Here is a 16,849-nt window from a genome sequence, read left to right as displayed (position 1 = left end):
CAATGTATCAATTCCCTTTCTCTTTACAACTACGGCATTTGTGTTGGTCTATTATATTAAAGACAAAACGGAGCTGCATGCTACAATTTTCTCTGTGCAATATTTATTTAATTTAGCATAGTATATGATCTAAATATTAATGAGACTATATAGTATGTCTATATACTATTATTTTTCTAAAATACTTGACCTATGTTGGTTTTACATCTCAAAATACCAAGTAAAGCTCCCTCTGAAGAATACTGCTCTCATTAAGATGAGTGACCTCTACTCCAACACCTCTACACTGAGCCAAATCTTTGCTTATGCAATAACAATAAATTAGCATATGCTGCTCAACTTGCTAAAATATTATTGGTGTGTGCGAAGAGATAATTTCTTATTAAATAGTGAGGTTTTGATTGCCGCAGTAATGGGGGCGCTGTGCCAGTCCATTGTGGTGAAGAGAGAGCTGAGCCGAAAAGCAAAGCTCTCGATTTACCGGTCGGTCTACGTTCCTACCTTCACCTATGGCCATGAACTTTGGGTCATGACCAAAGGAACGAGATCCCGGATACAAGCGGCTGAAATGAGCTTCTTCCGTAGGGTGGCCAGGCACTCCCTTAGAGATAGGGCGAGGACCTCGGCGATCCGGGAGGGGCTTGGAGTAGAGCCGCTGCTCCTCCACATCTAGGAGAGCCAGTTGAGGTGGCTCGAGCATCTATACAGGATGCCTCCTGGACGCCTTCCTCGGGAGGTATTCCAGGCACGTCCCACCGGGAGGAGACCCAGGGGACAGCCCAGGACACGCTGAAAGGACTATGTCTCTCGGCTGGCCTGGGAACGCCTTGGGCAGCCCCCGGAAGAGCTGGAGGAGGTGTCTGGGGAGAGGGACGTCTGGGTGTCTCTGCTGAGTCTGTTGCCCCCGCAACCTGGTCCCGGATGAAGCAGAAGACGACGAGTACGAGTACGAGTATTGAATGTTGGATGGGTTATAGCTTAGGGACGCACCAATCGAGCTTCTCCTGGCCGATACCTATTGCCAGTTTTCTTTTATGTTCTTCAGTCTGACGAGCTGATACTGATATTTTTTATTTACACAAAAAAAATCTGCTGAAGGTTCTTTGACAGAGCTAGTAGTGATAGATCCAACAGAAAATTACAAGATTAATCCCATTTAAAACCTCTCTTTTTTACTAGGTTAAAGTCCAAAGTATATCATGGTGGTTCATTTATAGACTTAAAATAGAGGAAGTACAGGATGCATTTCATGAATAGGGAAGAAATTGCACCTTAAATCAAGAATAAGAAGCTAGATTCTTTTCCAAATGACCATTTTAACAGTAACTGCATAAGTGAAACCCTAAAATATGAAGACCACTCCTTTTGTTTTAGAGCACCATATATCACACAGGAAGAGTAGAAATAGAAACCTTTGAATAAACAAGCTGGCCATTAGTGTGTTATGATGCCTAAATATACAAATGCTAAGGTTTTCTGTGATATATACAGAGTCTTCCCCTAAAACAACTCAATGCAGTTGCTCTCCTTGTACACAGGCCCACAGGAGCGGCATATGCCAGCGCGAGACAGAAATCTGCATAGCAAAATAAATCCTTGCATAAGTTAATTAATTCTACATTGAAATTGGATTTACTCATCAGCAAAAAAGTTTTATCTGATCTCCTCCTGAACAATGCTGGAGAAAAAAAACAGGAATCCATATGTGAGCATCAGAGTTTCACTTTGATGTTATGAAAATCATGTCCCAGTTGTGAACTCACAAGGAAGATGAAATGCATAAAAGAGCTTGTTTACCAGCTTTTAGCTTGTTGGGTAGTTGGAGCACAGCCCCTGTTGCTGTCACTCAACACTTCTGTGAATCAGAGCACCCCCCAGCTCCTCCTTGCTCTTTCTTTCATGGCCCACAACTGTTGGCTGGACGCCAGTATCTGGGCAGTGCAGCCGCTGGCTATCAAGGTCACACACACAATATACATTTTAAAAAGTGAATAGCCAACTCAAGCATTGAAGCCACAAAGCAGCTCTTCTCATCCAAATAAGGATGGGCATTTGTTCATTCCTTACATTCTTTTTCTCACCATTCTCAGTCATATACGTCACACTCCCCTTGCAAACATTTAGCCAGGAGCCGCCAGTGGCCTGCAACACTAATATAGCTTCGGTATGGGCCTGAGGGGCTGTGCCAGGGTCTGGGTTTGTTATCTTACCATTTCTGTTTTCATACAACCAAGATCACAGCACACAAGACATAAAACTACCAACACAGGCATGGGGGAACTATAGAGTTAAGACATACTCAACTGTTGCTAATGAGATCTCAGCTTGGCTGAGCTGTGCGTGCACGTACTGTGACAGAGTGAAAGGATGGACTGTGAGTTAGGTAATTCGAGATGTGCTCTCACTCAGCCGGCTGACTCAAAAACAGGGTGAGTGTGCAAATTTAATTCAAGCAGCACCAACAGGATTTATTTCTGGAAAATAGACTTGCTGTGTCAGAGGAGGTCAGGCAGTGGATGTTTATTTACCAGCATTGAGGTGGCAAACACCTTGAATCGTAAAGGAACAAATGTGTTATTCCGGTGGGCATTTCAGCCCAATTACAATTTACTCTCAGATTTGGGAGGGACAGATGAAGCTTTCCTGATGCAGTAATAAGACACAAAAGGTTGCTATGGGAGCAAGAAGTAAAAAGCTGAATCTCTGAATTCAAATTTAGAATCAAAAATTCAAAGATTCTAAAACGTGAAAAGTTTATTGTGTTTGCAATGTTAGGGATTGCAATCATTACACATAAGAATATATCCAGAAATGTCAGTACTTTAACTGAAGTGACAATATTGTCAAGATGCACAAATCACTAGGCCAGAGATTGGAATCAGCTAATTTTCCCCCAATTGGCTCAGATCGAAGCTCAACATCGGAACTAATAGATTTGATATTTATTAAATACATTAAAACCAATAGCACATCCTTTGATGCCTTTCTGAGTTTAATAATAATCCTATAACAGGTAGGGATATATGCTTTAATGCATAAACAGTGATAATCTTGTACTGGCGTCCATTTTTCTTTTTTCTTTAAAAATACAATCTCTATCGAAGAACAAAGTATACATTTTTCTCTGTTATGGATTATATTCTTAGAAAATAAATTGGAATCGGTTAAAATCGTAATTGAAGAGTCATATGTCAAAGAAATCTGCAAATCGAAATAGGCCAGGAAAAGCCTTATCAGTCCATCTCTACAAAACAGTACTGTGGCGAGCCCTCACATAGCACTGTAGTCTAAACCAGATAGGTAAACAAGTCCACAAGCAGCCATGAATGTCAGAGAGATTTCAGTACAACTTCAAGCAAGTTATTTTAGAAACAGGGTGAAGCTTTGGGGAATTTAAGAGGTAAAATTTGGCTGAAAAAAAGCCCTAAACACAACTCGGCAGGACAGCCTAGGTTTGGCATTAAAAAAATACTCCAAGGCTTTGAATGACTCACGGTTTTTACAGATACATAAATACTGTCAGTCTGGCAAAGGAACATTGTCTTTCAATGCTAAGGTAAAAAAAAATTACAAATCGTAGGCCAGTTTGAGTAAAAAAACAACATAAAAGACCTTCGGCAAAGGCAGGAACTTTATTTCGTGACAATTGGAAACATTCCTGCCAGCTGATTTTAGCAAAATTTCTCCCAATTTCTCAGGATCAGTCTGTCAGAGCAAACTGAGCGGAGCAGCTGCCAATGAGGCAGTCCGCTGCCAACGCTCACCCAGTTTAAATTGCAAGTTTGTCCATCGTAATATTCAGTGTGTTCTCAAACCATGCTGGTTGGGCTTGGATGCACATAACTGCAGTTATTTGCTTCATCTCATATCAGGTAAACCTGGTAAGCATAAAAACTGCTTGCTGCATCAATCTTTCTGGAGTGAAATGAAATTCCTAGATACAAAAACTACAGATGTCCAGATCTGATCGACCAGGACCAGATCAGGTTCCCAATCAAGGCATTTTTTTTTTAAAAGGATGGGTATCGGAGTGCCTGACTAAACTCGTCCCCGGATACTTGCTGGTCTAACATCAACCAGCAACAGAAGCATTTTACAAAGCCATATATGAAATTCTCAGTCCATTTTAGGTGAATGGCTTGCAAAACTGTAGTCTATGCTGTGCCGTTATTTTGTTGATCTAACAATGTTTAGTGTAAAAACGATTGGACTGGTTGTTGCATTTGACTGTGTATGTCATGTGTATGTCATGCTAGATCAACTGTAGTCAGATGCCTAGGTTGGGGAGAGCTTGGAAGAGAGCAGCCGAAACACTAGTCATTACATTTTAAAATGTTCAAAGCAAATTGCTAAGTTTATGAAGCAAGGAAGCACCTTCTTCTATAGCTTTTGTCTACAACAGAATAACAGGAACTGCACTGAAATATGCTACAGCCAAGTTATCAACCAGTCACTTTAAAACTGAGAATAAACATGCTAACATTAGTCTTGTACTTCAGCCAGAAGCTCTGGATGAAATGATTATTAGCACTACTAAGACGTGACTTTACTGAAGGTTGCAGTTCTAGGTGTCGAGTCCGACATTTCTTTGAAAACAAAAAGCTACACTTCAGAAATTCCTATTGGGATAAAATATCTATCACCATAAAAAATGGATACAGCAGTGTTGACGTTTTTAAGAACATATATAGCATTGTTTTTAATAAATAAATGGACTACTGGAAACTGTATCTGTAAATGGCTATTCTTAAGGATTCAGATCATTAAATATTTTTAACTGGACATTTCGACATGAACCACTTTGAAATATGAATTAATACCTTTTGGTTTGCAAACCAACTCCAGAGGTTTCTCTTCCAAAAGGTGACTGAGTGTTTGAATTCATTAAACAACTTGATTGATAAATGAATTAAATTCCAGTCTATACATTTTATGTCAACAAGCTGTACAGTCAGGCTATTTAAACAACTAATCATTCATAAACACACATTGTTTCTGATGGCTAGTTCTTGCTTGTGTAAGCAATCTTATCTGAGTTTCCAAGATGATTATTACAATAAATAGAAATAAAATACATCTATCTTCACAGTTGCATAACTCTTGAGAATAACATTTTAATTAATTTGTGAAACAACCAAGGATTTTCAACACTGGCCATCAACTCCCAGACTGAATCACAAACAATGCAGAACTGCACCACTTTGCCTCCAGGCATTGTGCTGCCAGTGAAATTGCAAACTAGATTCATCTGCAGATTTCAATCTCTCACAACAGTTAACTCTCTTTTTTGGAGCCTATCTTCCTCTGCAGCCCTAGGAGATAAACTGTGTAAGCTCTGAGACCAACCAGCATTGCAAAACTCTGAAGGGCAAACTTTCTTTCAGTTTCACATAGCACAGGGACTGAAAAAGTAGATCTCCTAGCATGTCCCTTCGTCAATTAACAAGGCTTGTCAGGGGTCTATTGCAAAACTTTCTCCTAAATTAAAAAAACAAACAAAGAAACGAGTGACAAAGCATGATAGATTTGATACATTTTTACAGCACTGCTGTGACACAAGCATTATATTTAAATAATACACATAGCACAATCCGAAAAATATTCTGGCCCTACTGCTCTCCTATTTGTAAGATACTTAAAAATAGCACAAAATATCAAGAATGGGAGGCAAAGTAGCTGAAGCAGACTTAAGGAATTTTTTAAGGTTACCTCTGGTTTCAGGGTCACAAAGTCTTTTTGAGAACAGTGAGTACAGCCTGCATATAGAAGACATATCTGTCAAGGTTCTCATATTTATTGCTGATATAAAAGGGTCCCTTAAGTTTTTCCATAACCACCAAAAGGAAAAGCTGATCCTCACTGACACGATTCACATTAATCAACAATTAAGTAGACATTGATGAGGCATAAAAGGGCCTTTTACAAGCTGAGAAACAGGTCAGAGGTCTGGAACGTGTCAACAATAAAACTGGCTTACATCACTACTGGCTCTTGTTCAGAGATTGCTTTATGAACCCTACAGCACCAAAAAACTGGTGACAGGGAGAGAATATCCCATGAGGAGTACTACGTTTAAAACCAGACCATAATCATTAAAGCACTGGGTGCAGCACCTTGAGCTAATATTGTAAAACTGCCATAGAATAGCTTTTTCTTACAAGATTTATAGATAGGAAACACACAGACAAACCCCACAACTGGGTAAAAAGGCAGTTCGACATCTTTTAGCATGAAAGTCCAAAAGCCTTTCTGGCCATTTTACTTGTAATGATCACCATTTCACATAAAAAGAGTTTTTCTAACACATATATATATGACCCTCCTTTTTAAAAACAGAAAAACATGTGTGACATCTGAAATTTTTCCCATGTAAAAAAAAATTATTCTTGGAGAGGCAACATTCTCCCATTTGTGTAAATATTTGACCTGCCGATACTGACTAGCAGATTTTGTTTCTTCTTTAGGAACTATATTATAGAAAGATATAAGACCAACTTTTTTTCGCATTTTTTTCATGAGCGATCAATTATTTATATTACAATCAGATGCAATATTATACAGTCAGTCATTTTCTACCGCTTATTCCATAGTGGGTCGCGGGGGAGCTGGTGCCTATCTCCAGCAGGCAATGGGCGAGAGGCAGGATACACCCTGGACAGGTCGCCAGTCCATCGCAGGGCAACACACAAACAACGAAGCACACACTCATTCATACACCTAAGGGCAATTTAGAGTGACCAATTAACCTAACAGGCATGTCTTTGGACTGTGGGAGGAAGCCGGAGTACCCGGTGAGAACCCACGCATGCACGGGGAGAACATGCAAACGCCATGCAGAAAGACCCCCAGCTGGGAATTGAACCCAGGACCTTCTTGCTGCAAGGCAACAGTGCTACCAACTGCGCCACCATGCAGCCCCACAATATATTATACAGTGTTTTGTAATTTGTTTATCTTCTTACAGTCTCACTCTTTCAGTCTGAATGACTCAAGACACGCCTGGACATGTGTAAGGAAAATACATCTCTGTGATTCCTCTGACTTCTTGACTATCTCTGAGTCTTCTTCCTGCAGGTACCGCAACCTGGTAGACTTTATGTAGACCAGAAATAAATATTGGATTTTCAAGTTCGTGACCAACTGTTCGTGTACCAAGGCACATCCACCTGAACATGATCTGATTCTGGTCACCATCCGATTGGTGCATTTCTAATTATGTTCACTGGTCGCCAACCGCTGACAGTCCTTGAGGCTTGGTGGCAACAAAGCCAGTCAGTCAGACTCACTTTACCATTTCTTAAGCAATCAGAGCATCAGCAGCTCATTTATCAATTCAAACATGCTGCAACTTTACAACTGGCATTGGACCTTATAAGCAATAAATCAAAACATACAGTACCTCTTCATGAGAGCAAATTTTGTGAGAAATAATAAAAACACTATTTCTCTAATCCACTTTACATCACATTTAGTATAATGTCATTCTGGTCCTTTACATATACATATCCACATATACTTTATAAATCCACAAATCATTAAAAACAACTTAATGTCTCAGTAACACTCCATTATAATAGCTAAAATAAAGGAAATAACAGACCAAATGAGATCATCTTTCTAACAAGATTACGTTGTTTTGAAATTAATTAATGATTTCATATTTTTAATGCACTAAAGCGAAGTACCTCAGCTGAAAACTCATCACACTGACATTTTCAAGGTCAGGTTCTAGTTAACAGCTTATCAGCAACGCCACAGCCTTCAGGTTCCCAAATAATCACTGTTTACACTGTCAACATTCCTCTTAAAGGTCGACCTGAGCTATTGTAGAAAGTGAATAAATTGGCACCAGAGAATATAAAGCGATCAGCAACACAATAAAGAAACAAATCAATGGAAACAATTTTCTGATTAATAACTATTTTGCTTGTTCAAAACAACAAACAGCCCAACAACAAAAATGGTCTCATACATACTGTACACAAACCAACATTCACAAAAATGTCTGGTCTCCACCACAGGAACAACTCACCACAGAAGCTCTTCACACAACGGTCCCAGCTTAATGCCGGAAAAAAGACCACCTTGTACACTCACAGCGTCTTCCCCTTAATAATTATACAGACCAGTCAGAGGTGGCTCAGAGATGCATCAGCTCAGCAACAAATTTAATGGGAATTGAAATGCTGCACTGCTCGCCTACCACTTCACACCTACTTTCTAAATTGGCTCTGTATCAGGGGCAGATGACCTTTCACCCTCACCATCACACTGATGGTTTCAAATGTGACATTAATGCTCGCTGAAACCTCCTGGCTTGAAAGTATTGTGTTTATCTGATCGACATGAACCACCACGGTTATGAATCGACATGTGGTAAGTTTCTCAGTTAATGGAGATAGTATTATTTGCAAGAATATCACTTTTATTGTCAGCAAGAACCAATTTATCCTCCACGACTTCCAGGTGTGGAGCTAAAATGTCTTCTTAGTGACCTCTAGGGTCCTGTAGATCAGGAGTTCCCAAAGTGGGGGTCGAGACCCCCAAGGGGTGGTCGCGAGACACAAAGTTGGAGGTCGTGAGATGATTTTCAGAAACAAAATAAATTCATTTATCATGAAATAATAAACGTGAATGTCCCATGAAATAAATGAATGTACCATGAAATCTCCCATTAAATAAGTCATTATTAAAAAACTTCACATAAAATACATGTAATTATTTCACTTTATTTATATTTTATAAATAAAGAGACTTTAAAAATTATTTGTATTTTGAGGGGATCGGTGGTCTCTGGCACTGTTATTTTACGGGTCACGGGCTGAAACGTTTGGGAACCCCTGCTGTGGATCACTTGAGTTTGTTCTGGCATCTTCCCACTTAGACGACTGAAATGACATCACACTTTTGATACATGCAGTCTGATTGCCCAAAAGCAAAGTATTAGGCACACAAATTAGATCAAGACCAATATTCCGAAACAGCAACAAAAAACTAGCTCTGCCTTGATTACAAGCAGAGCTGAGCTCATTTAAAAGATGGCTTCCAGCCCACACTGCACTTTATCAGGCACACTCACCTTCAAAACCACCTCAAATGTTTCTGTTTTTTCTGCAAAGCAACAACACTGCCAAATAACCTGTTGGTGTGAGCAGAGAACAAAGTTACAGTCAGCCTCTGGACTCTGGAAAAAACTGAGATTGTAGAGTTGAAATCTTATGGGCAGTAGCATAATCCTGCCTATGTATGTATTTATAGGCGACCTGTGCTGGATTGTAAAAGGTTAGTAACTTGTTATCAAGTTTTGTTTAAAATTTGACTGCCTGCAGTGAATTTTAATATTCCAAACACCCCTTTTTAAAAGCCATGTATGAGACATTGATAAATCATTTCACAATTTTTCTGACATATATTCTGTACAGTTCAACCAAAAGACAAACTCATCCGTTTGGGAGGAAATATAAAAACTAAACATGCTGCAACATGCTGAGTGCATTGTGAGGATGTCTCTTCTCCTCAACTCTTTCCAGGTGACCCCAAAAATGTCAGATTTAGTTCTGGACTTTGGCTAGGCCATTCCAAAACCTTACTTTTCCTCTCAGTGAATATTTCTTTTGCTGATTTGAATGCATCCTTTGCATCACTGTTGAACTAGTATTTAGGATTTTTCTATTTTTTTATCAACCTGCAAATAGTCTAATTCCATATAAAGAAAAGTAAACCCAAATCATGATGCTGCCACCAATCTATTCCATTGTGGCAATGCTGTTCATTTGGTAATTACGTTTTATTTTTTTTTATATATTTTACCCCTCCTACAGATATAGAGACAAATATGCAGATTATGTCAATCACATGAAGGATTCCTGATGTGATCTTAATCTTACTTACTGGGTCAGATTTGCCGTTATGCACGAAGATAAATATGGACTTTCTTACTTAACATTAGATTTTCTAATAAACAAAACAAATGTCCGTGCTGCCCCTTAAAGAACTCCTGACAGTCTTTGTTGGAGACATTGTTTAAATACATTCCTTTTGTCATTAGAATACAAAACAATAACTTTGATCACAATGCAAAAGATCAAGAGGAATGATGTGGTATTTTTCTAATGTTGGTATTAAAAGCAACATAAACTAACTGCTGCCAATAGAAATGCCAAGAATAGACATGCAACCGATTTGTTTTATTATTATTATTATTGTTTTTAATGTTTGGTCTGCATGTTGTGTGAGGTAATACAGGTCTTGGGTATTTTACATCTTAAAGAACATGTGTCTGTATGTCTATGTCTCTGCCACCTGAAGACTGTGCAATGCAGCTGATGCTCTGAAGTCTAAAAATCAGCCACAGCTCTTTCAGGTTTCTTGCATTAAGCAGAATAACATCAGCTGAAAAAGATAAACACAGACTGCTGTTACTAATGTAATGTAAGGGGGGCTCATGTAAAACCACATAACAGATCTTCCATTAGAAGTTAGAACACGTCCGTGTCTGACAAGCCCACCACTTCCAGGTTCTCACTTCAGGCAAACTTTCTAATTTCATTCAGTGCAGAACCACAAACTGTTTTTACAAGACCTCAGTTTGTGCAAAGGAGTGAATTTTCTTTAATTATATTGATATGAGGAAAAACAACAAACTGAAGTGTTTTGTTCACCAGTAGAAACTATTTAAATTAACAGGAAGCTTTATATAACTAAATATAGGAAAGTCTAACTAAATTTCACACCAAATTCTATGAAGCCACATATCAAAAAAAAAAAAAAAGCCCAACGCTCTTTGTAAATATGCAATTAAATGGACTTTGAGATTGAGATGACTTGAGAAAATGAATAATAATGATAACTACGAGAATTCAGTGCTTTCATGCCACTTTTGTGTAGATAAATAATGCAGTTTGTACATGCTGAGCAGCTCTGTAGCTCCAGATGCAGTAATGAACGAATTAGAAGAGAATGTTTTGTAAGCATTTGGAGATACCTCCTTCTTTTGAAATCCTAAAGAAATTTTAGAGCAATTAAAACTGGTTTAACCAAAATAAATGATAAACAATGTTAGATCAGTCCATTCAAATTAGACTCTTGCGTGCACCGTTTAGTTTTCCCACCATTATGCTTCATTAGTGTTTTCATTGCTAAGGTTGGAATTCATCCCGCTGAAAACTGGGAAAAACATCCCCTCAGACACAAACATACTCAGCGTATGTCTTAGTAAAGTTTAGCCCTGCATTGGTTCCTAATCTTTTATACATCATAAAGGAACCGATTTTGAACATTTCAAAAGTGCTTCCATTCCAGGATCTGCATCTCAGCCAAAAAGTCACTAGTGCATTTATAACAAGAGCCCACCACAAGGGAACCTAAAGCCTTCCAACGCTCTGAGGCGCCCACTTTGAACAGCAGCGACAGGTAACAGAGAGGTGAATTACAAATTCAGGAAAATGTAATAAAATGTTCTCAGTAGACAATCTACGCCTGTCAGATTTCATGTGCAACAGTCAAAAACAATGCAACTAACAAAATGCCGCAACTGCTCTGTTTACAACAAACACCCAGATCACCACTAAACACAATCTTCCTGTTGCTCTCCACAAGAATGAGAGGTATGTTCCCAACTCAGAGATGTAGGAAACCCTCCAACAAATATTTCTCCCACACGGCTCTCGGGACGAGTATCCGGAGGACGATTACCGGCAGGCAAACCTAGATTTGTTGCAAACCCACTTAGCCCTTTTCTGTGCACAGGTGAAGGAGTAACAGTGACAGAGACCTAAGAGCTGCTGTCTCTGTCAACCTGCCAGTAAGTAAAACCAAGAACTGGAAACAACAGTCCCAAAACAGGAGAGCTCATTTATCAGGAGCACATGGTGTGCTTTGAATGAGCCGAGGCTCAGGGCGGTGATGTTCGTAAACTTTCACTGACCTGAACTTGTGACACAAGAACTAATAAACATTTTTATTCAACCAGATGCTAAAAAAAAACGAGCACAGAAGCTGTGACTTAACAGTTATCAGAGTACAGTTTAGGCTGGTTTGTTAATTTTTTCATCTGGTCGTAATTTTTTTCAGTTTGAGATCCGCTTCCTTCACAAGTTTCTGCCAATAAACTCGCTTTTTTTTAGGTCAACTATAAAATAATGAAATAAATTAGCCTTGTTTATTGTGCTTTTCAGAAAAGATCCGCAAATAAACCGTCCAGAAATTAGAATCGGACAATTTTCCCTTAATCAGCTCTGATCTGTGCTTGGCAGATTCATACTAAAAAACAATTTTTTGTTTTTTAGATTTAACTTTTTTATCTTTTTCTCTCACCATTTTAGCCTCTAAATGCATAAGCTAGCAGTATGTACTTTAATAAACTTTTTTGAGTTAATTAAAAACATCCCAAACTCTCTGTATACAGGTCCTTCTCAAAATATTAGCATATTGTGATAAAGTTCATTATTTTCCATAATGTCATGATGAAAATTTAACATTCATATATTTTAGATTCATTGCACACTAACTGAAATATTTCAGGTCTTTTATTGTCTTAATACGGATGATTTTGGCATACAGCTCATGAAAACCCAAAATTCCTATCTCACAAAATTAGCATATCATTAAAAGGGTCTCTAAACGAGCTATGAACCTAATCATCTGAATCAACGAGTTAACTCTAAACACCTGCAAAAGATTCCTGAGGCCTTTAAAACTCCCAGCCTGGTTCATCACTCAAAACCCCAATCATGGGTAAGACTGCCGACCTGACTGCTGTCCAGAAGGCCACTATTGACACCCTCAAGCAAGAGGGTAAGACACAGAAAGAAATTTCTGAACGAATAGGCTGTTCCCAGAGTGCTGTATCAAGGCACCTCAGTGGGAAGTCTGTGGGAAGGAAAAAGTGTGGCAGAAAACGCTGCACAACGAGAAGAGGTGACCGGACCCTGAGGAAGATTGTGGAGAAGGGCCGATTCCAGACCTTGGGGGACCTGCGGAAGCAGTGGACTGAGTCTGGAGTAGAAACATCCAGAGCCACCGTGCACAGGCGTGTGCAGGAAATGGGCTACAGGTGCCGCATTCCCCAGGTCAAGCCACTTTTGAACCAGAAACAGCGGTAGAAGCGCCTGACCTGGGCTACAGAGAAGCAGCACTGGACTGTTGCTCAGTGGTCCAAAGTATTTTTTTCGGATGAAAGCAAATTCTGCATGTCATTCGGAAATCAAGGTGCCAGAGTCTGGAGGAAGACTGGGGAGAAGGAAATGCCAAAATGCCAGAAGTCCAGTGTCAAGTACCCACAGTCAGTGATGGTCTGGGGTGCCGTGTCAGCTGCTGGTGTTGGTCCACTGTGTTTTATCAAGGGCAGGGTCAATGCAGCTAGCTATCAGGAGATTTTGGAGCACTTCATGCTTCCATCTGCTGAAAAGCTTTATGGAGATGAAGATTTCATTTTTCAGCACGACCTGGCACCTGCTCACAGTGCCAAAACCACTGGTAAATGGTTTACTGACCATGGTATCACTGTGCTCAATTGGCCTGCCAACTCTCCTGACCTGAACCCCATAGAGAATCTGTGGGATATTGTGAAGAGAACGTTGAGAGACTCAAGACCCAACACTCTGGATGAGCTAAAGGCCGCTATTGAAGCATCCTGGGCCTCCATAAGACCTCAGCAGTGCCACAGACTGATTGCCTCCATGCCACGCCGCATTGAAGCAGTCATTTCTGCAAAAGGATTCCCGACCAAGTATTGAGTGCATAACTGTACATGATTATTTGAAGGTTGACGTTTTTTGTATTAAAAACACTTTTCTTTTATTGGTCGGATGAAATATGCTAATTTTGTGAGATAGGAATTTTGGGTTTTCATGAGCTGTATGCCAAAATCATCCGTATTAAGACAATAAAAGACCTGAAATATTTCAGTTAGTGTGCAATGAATCTAAAATATATGAATGTTAAATTTTCATCATGACATTATGGAAAATAATAACTTTATCACAATATGCTAATATTTTGAGAAGGACCTGTATAGACACTTCTCCACTGTCTCTCCGTTTTTTTTAAAGGCCCGTGGGTTTAAGTCGACTCGCAGCTGTTAACCCACTGAGACCCAAAGCCAGGTAGTGACAGCACCTTATCGGCTGACTTTCAGGTTGGCAGATATACCGCAATAACACACCGGACTCATTGGTGCTTCATGAACATGGGTTCTTGTCATTAACACACACACTGGACGGGTTGCATTGAAGTGCATCAAAACACAATGGACATCTAAACTTCAGCCAAGGGTACTTTTTTTTATATATGCCATTGTGCTGCAAAATAGAACAAAGGTTGATGGTGCATCATACCATCAATGTATTTTTCCCTTCACAGTAGGACATGTCGGAAACATGTGTCATGTGTATGTCTTTATACTGTACACACCTTGCAGAATGTGAAATATCGGCAGCTTGATTTGTGATTTATGAAGGGCCAGAGGCAGCTCGGAGAGGGGTTTATCTTTGCAGGAAAATGATGGAGTTGTTCCATGAAAAAAGCTAAAAGGGACTATATTTAATACTACTACTTTCATCAAACAACTGTGGAGCATATATTCTTTTCTTTTTAATGTGCTGTACACCATATTTCTGCTGTTGTAAAATTGATTGTGATTAACACTCCTGGGAAAATAACAAATATTACAAAGAATCGGTTTGCTTAAGTAGTTATTCATACAGTATGTAGTGAGCTCTGTTTTTTTAAGTAACTAACTGGCAGCTTTGATAAATTTCATTTTTCTCTGTTTCAATCATCACTGACCTGAAGTGTGATGATTTCCCCCAAAAGTGAAAAACAATTATTTTGGTGATTGGTGGATTCTTTTACACCAGTTATGAACAGAGGACGAATCAGGATGAACCCTACATTTACTTAGCACAACTTACCACAGTTAATCGGCTTAAAAGCATGGAAAACAGCCAATCAATATTGAATCTGTTATATTTTTAACTTCATTCTCCATGTATATCAATGGAGTTGACAAAGCAGCTAAATATGCCAGTAGCCAAATTTTTCCAAACGTTCTCCCAATCTTTTAAAGGTGAAGGAATGATTATATTATCCAATTTAAGATGGGAAAGTTGACAGTTCCCACATTTTGTTCCGTGTTTGCTCTGCAAAAGACTTTTGGCTTACAGGTTAGAAAGCTGATCCGTAAAACTATTCTAAAGGTTTGCAGGAAGTTCTTTCTCAGTTCCTCTGGTGTATTGAAACTTTTAACAAGGCAGTTATCGGACTGCTTCAAGCATAATCTCTCATGTCGGGCAGTCCTGCTCAACATGAGCAGACCTTTGGCTACAGCGCTGGTAATCCATGAAATCGGAATAATTACACACAAATCATCCCTACATTTAACACTTTGGTTGACACGTCTCTATTTAACTGAGCACATGAGATGCTACGTTTTTATGGTAATCTCATTTTAAAAGAGTATTACTAACCATAAGAAATTTTATCATGGAAACTAGAGTTGCACAATGTATCAAATCTCAGAATTCAACATAATATTAGTGTGTGCAATGTCACAATCGCAAGATATTGAGTAAGATAATATACTTAAAGTGTCAGACAATCACATAATGCCAATTATTCATATATTTGGGCAGTTTGATGGACTCTAACTGCCCAGTGCCCTCCCCTGATGTCTATCTTTAATGGCTGAGATGTTAAAACCCAGAGCTTTAAAATCAACAAGCAGCATGTAAAAGGGGGTAATCTCTATCCCAATTTTCAACATAAGCATTACAATCAAATATTTTCATGGTTTTGTGCAGCCCTACTGGTAAACCATGAATTATTTTAGCCCTAACACTAATAAAGTGGATTATCCTAACAAATAAACGGGATCAGCCAAAATTAGAATGGGCAGGTCAGATCTCAAAGAAAATTGGTACCGGCCAGAAAAAGGCAGATCAGTGCATCACCAACACTATTGCTGCTGGCTGTTATAACTCAGCTAAATGAATGCAGGCGCGACAAACGGCTTAACTAGTTATGATGTGAAACAAATTTGTGCATCATTTACCTTCAATTAAAAAAAATTAAAAATCTCGGTTCTGATGGCAGGATGGTTCCGTGCAGGTTCCCTGGTAATGAGGAGGGCTGACATGCTGCAACCCGTAAAGACCCCTGCTTGGGAGACACTAACTCAAGCGTTGTCCAGCCCATTTTGTAAACACACACCAGCTAGAGTTTGGTGCTAGCTCTTTGCCTCACCTGGTGTACCCGAACCGAACCGAACCGTACCCTTAAGCCTCACTACAAACTTCTGACAGCATCGGTACAAACTCAGTTCGGTAAAGACTAAACTCGGCTTGTAAAAACTTATCTGCTGTCCTCTCGTCCATGAAGGCTGGGGGAAAAAACCTGACACCAGGAGCTAACGCTTTAAACACCGAGCGGCTCGTTTTTCTCTCCCACAGTTTTCACCCTCAGCTGTACAAACTTTAACTTGGCATCCAAAGGGGAAAAAAAACTGGCGAGACCTTGTGGCTGAGACACTTTCAATGAGAGAGAAAAGGAAGCCCGGGCTAACTTTTCCTTACCTCACCGAACGTCTCCTCGCCGACACCGCTCCCACTTCTCGGCAATAATAAATCCGGGTCCTGACAAGCCTTTTCCACGACCGGACTAACCCTAACAAAAACCTCAGGAGTGTGTAGCTGAACTGCTAGAGCCTGTGGTTCTCGGACGCCGCTCCGCTCTGCGTGGTTCCTGCAACAGCCGCTGCAGTTATTTTATTTTTTTCTCCGCGAGGTGATGCGGGAGCGCGCGCAGCGGAGAGATTGGGCTGGCCAGAAGGAGGCGTGAACGCGCAGTTCAG

At 39.7% G+C, this 16,849-nt stretch overlaps 1 protein-coding gene across 2 annotated transcripts in view; it reads right to left on the bottom strand.

Annotated features, from left to right (window-relative positions):
• The window catches only part of peak1 (pseudopodium-enriched atypical kinase 1), a 111,557-nt gene extending 94,820 nt beyond the window's left edge, over positions 1–16,737 (bottom strand). For both annotated transcript variants that reach the window (XM_047351208.1, XM_047351199.1), the window contains exon 1: positions 16,572–16,737. The gene's annotated coding sequence lies outside the window, so the exon portion shown is untranslated. The remainder of the gene's footprint in view (positions 1–16,571) is intronic.
• Positions 16,738–16,849: the final 112 nt, after the last annotated feature.

Source organism: Girardinichthys multiradiatus, chromosome 2 (assembly GCF_021462225.1).
Source record: "Girardinichthys multiradiatus isolate DD_20200921_A chromosome 2, DD_fGirMul_XY1, whole genome shotgun sequence".
Classification (NCBI taxonomy): Eukaryota; Metazoa; Chordata; class Actinopteri; order Cyprinodontiformes; family Goodeidae; genus Girardinichthys; species Girardinichthys multiradiatus.
This window is presented reverse-complemented; position numbering and strand designations above follow the sequence as displayed.